The sequence below is a fragment of the Papaver somniferum genome, chromosome 3 (assembly GCF_003573695.1).
Source record: "Papaver somniferum cultivar HN1 chromosome 3, ASM357369v1, whole genome shotgun sequence".
NCBI classification, from domain to species: Eukaryota; Viridiplantae; Streptophyta; class Magnoliopsida; order Ranunculales; family Papaveraceae; genus Papaver; species Papaver somniferum.
The window spans coordinates 94195022-94198793 of NC_039360.1; the positions used below are offsets into that span (position 1 = coordinate 94195022).

At 36.2% G+C, this 3772-nt stretch overlaps 1 long non-coding RNA gene across 2 annotated transcripts; it reads right to left on the bottom strand.

Annotated features, from left to right (window-relative positions):
- Positions 1-550: 550 nt before the first annotated feature.
- Positions 551-3063, bottom strand: LOC113356853. 2 transcript variants are annotated; one of them, XR_003363242.1, is made up of 2 exons: positions 2295-3063; positions 551-1000 (listed from the first exon to the last, which is right to left on the bottom strand). It is a non-coding gene; the product is annotated as an uncharacterized LOC113356853 (long non-coding RNA). The 2 variants fall into 2 exon arrangements; XR_003363243.1 differs by having other exon boundaries at positions 551-1434.
- Positions 3064-3772: the final 709 nt, after the last annotated feature.

The window sequence follows — 3772 nt, forward strand, 5'->3', positions numbered from 1 at the left end:
AGTTGCTTGCACCTTTATAAGCAAGAGTCTGTAACAGAAGGAGTGTGGAAAATTATCAATCAATATTTGATCTTCAGGCTAATTCTTCAGAGTTGGAAGCTTTCTTATTTGATCCAATCTTGTCGCGGATACAGGACAAGAACACCACTGGACATGCTAAAGACCATGTTCAAAACATAACTACTTTAATATAATTGTACAGAGTGAAAACCCAAAACGAAGTTAGGACAATACAGCAATACAAGTAGAAGCTCAAATTAAATGGTACCAGCTTGCCAAAATTTTGATTTACATACATTACAAATAGTTAAAGTCTTCTTTGAGATTCTACATTCAAATAAATTCCGGCATAGAAGCCGAAACAGAGTGTTTACCGTAAGGCTACAAAATTTGTGAGTTTCAGCTCAAGTATAAGAAGTGGAGGGTTCATCTAACATTCTTCTTGCTTGCAGCATGAGTAGTAGAATCATTTTCAGGTTGGGGGAGTTGTAAACCCATGAGACAAAGCAAGTTGGAAGCAGGTCGTGGACGACCTTGTTGAGAAGAGAAAGAATCAAGGAGGCTCTTCACTGAGCTCGTTGAGTTTAACAAAGCATGATACAGGTGTTCATGTGTACATGACACAAAACATACTTATAGACTATAGTGTAGATAATGGTGCTATGACAGTTTACAGACCTGTTTGTAGGGACCTCTGCACCCTCATAGCTCGAAACCTTTTGGACAAATGATTGCATTGAATTTACAATATCAGAGTCATTTACCGCACTTTCAGCAGAACAATCCGCACCTTTATATTCTTTTGCCTTTTGACTCTTTTAATTTGTAGAGCTCCAACTCTTTCTCTCTTTCCACCATGGCCAATTTTAACTCATCTTCACCATCGTAAAGCCAAGCATCATTACCTGAAGGAGGAAGATCAAGACCCTTAAATTCTTCAGAGGAGTGGGGCAAAGCAAAGATTTCGTCAATACATCTAACTGGAGCACTCATCATTTCACTGAAACAAAACATTCAAACACCCAACATGATGAGCACGGAAACTACTAGTACAACTTACAGCACAAAATGAATTGAAAGAGCATGCAAACTGGAAGCTGTTTATGCGAAAATAACAATATCTTGCCCGGGTTAAGGAAGAACTGTTTCTATAATACTCTTGAGCATTTTCCATGAGTCGACGATGTTCTTTTGATCCAGAAAGTAGTTCCCTTACCATCCAAATTTTCATGGCGTCTTTGTTGATACATCATTTCAAACCCACATGCTATTTTCATACCCAGTTCAGCTTCAACATAAACAGAAGCATCATTCCTAGACGGCATTGGATAACATTTGGGTGCTTGAAAAGTTTGCTGAACTAATTGTGCATACATTGCACAATTTCTTCGCTAGTTCCACCACTTGCAAATTTCTCCATTTTAGTAATGGTAACTGCAAGATGAAAGTTAGCTTATATAAAGACAACTCTCTTTATTGATGTTTAGAAAATCTCTCAAAACTAAACACAAGCTCTAATCTTGCTCATATGATCAACCACAACTTTGGTGATCATATATATATAGAACTATGAATTCCTTTTCCTAGTCCTATTACCTTATTACATGTCTTTCCTTTTCTTAGAACTAGATGACTTCTAATTCCCTTAGGATTACATCAATTTCCTAATCTTGTCCTAACCAGCTTGTTAGTGACTTCTATGTTGAAGTTTAACCAACATTATATTAATGGCAACTGCAAGATGAAACTTAGCTTATATAAAGACAACTCTCTTTATTGATGTTTAGAAAATCTCTCAAAACTAAACACAAGCTCTAATCTTGCTCATATGATCAACCACAACTTTGGCGATCATATATATATAGAACTATGAATTCCTTTTCCTAGTCCTATTACCTTATTACATGTCTTTCCTTTTCTTAGAACTAGATGACTTCTAATTCCCTTAGGATTACATCAATTTCCTAATCTTGTCCTAACCAACTTGTTAGTGACTTCTATGTTGAAGTTAATCCAACATTTAGCAGCATAGTTCATTGAATCAACATCTCTATCATAAAAAATCCCTACCGCTAGCGAAATCATACACGGTTCACATTTCAATACCCTGGCTACAGAAACAGGAACCCCGACCTTAACTGGATGCGTATTCAACCTAGATCTATTGGGATACTCTAAAAATTCTATTCCTTAAGCTAATTGAATCGGTTCTGGTGCCCTAACTTCTTTATCATGTAATCTTATATAGTGGAAAGCATCAATCAATTTGCCGTTTGAAGGAAAATTAAGCTCACCTCTTGTTTGTTTCAGGGTTTAACCAATTAGGCGGATAAAACGCAGCTTCAATTAGAAGAAATTCTCCACCAGTATCCCAAACTTGAATAGAGTGATGTTTCTTGAAATTTCAAAGAGAAGAAGTACAATAAACCATTCGTCTTCAAGATTATCACCGTACTTGGTTTTCCATGAAAGTGAGGAGGAGTTTCAGAAGGGTTTGAGACAGTAAGAGTGAGAGGTTCATGTTGCCAGATATACTCAGTGGTGTAAGGAGAAACTATTTCGAGTATTTGAAGATGAAGAGAGTGAATCGGAGATGAAGAGAATTCTTTGATTTCATCAGGGTTTGTGGTTTTAGAAGAAGAGGCTTGAAGGGATTCAGACGATTCAGTCTCAACACCAACACATTTGGTTGGTTTTGATTGAGGTTGCCAAATCAACTGCATACGTCGCACTGATTGAGAATTACTTGGCATTCGATAAGATCACATCATCATCACAAGAAACAAAACAATAAGTTGGAAGAAAATACCAAAAAAGCATACAGATCATTGAGGAACACTATGAGCTTCGATTTTGTTTTACTATGAGACTAGGCTTCATGGTGGGGATTGGTTTGGGGCTCCATGGGACCCTAGTCTAGATGAGTACGCATCGTTTTGGATGGCTTCCAGCTGAGCAATGTTCCGAGATTGATTTAGGGAAGGTGTTTCTTCTGCAAGTTAAATGAGGTTACTAGTGTTTCAAATACTCAATTCTTATGCTCTCTCTGTTTCAACGAGAAAAACGATATTAACACTTTTGGAGAAACGGAAAGAGCCAGGAAGAAAATATATAATAATTACTCAACTCGACTTTGGTTGCTTTCATGGGACCATGCATTCCATCCATTTTAGGTCTTTTCCCCTTGAATTGATGGCGAAAGTCGAAGACATTAAACATTTCCTAGTTGACCTTTAACGACGAATTTCATTTCTAAAGTGGACTTTAATTAATGATTTAACAATATGTCGTGCATGTTATGTTCACATGGATTGCTTTAGCAACTGATCTCCAACACAAGTAATCTAGTACGTACATATTGTGGATGTCATAAGTGAGATGTAACTAGTTGATCATGATCTCCAAGTTCTTTCCAATGTGCTTTTCTTTTTCTTTTTGATTCGTCTAGTAAGGAGAAGAGAGGGTTTTTTTATCTTCTTCTTGTAGAATTAAAAAAGCACGTACCCCCTATTTTTGAGACGTATCATTTAATTTTTAGAGTCTATTTTTTTTGTTTATATATGAAACCTGGGTTAGATTTCTTGGATTAAATTCTTCATCACCAAATGCAAGTGAATAGATGATGATTAGAACCATATCACGATGAGATTTCGGATAACAAGAGAAATATTATCCGTTCATTCACCCACATCTTATGGTGGAGAAATTAAATATAAAAATAAGTGAATAACCATTCGTGTATATATATATATGATATTCTTTTTTATTGGTC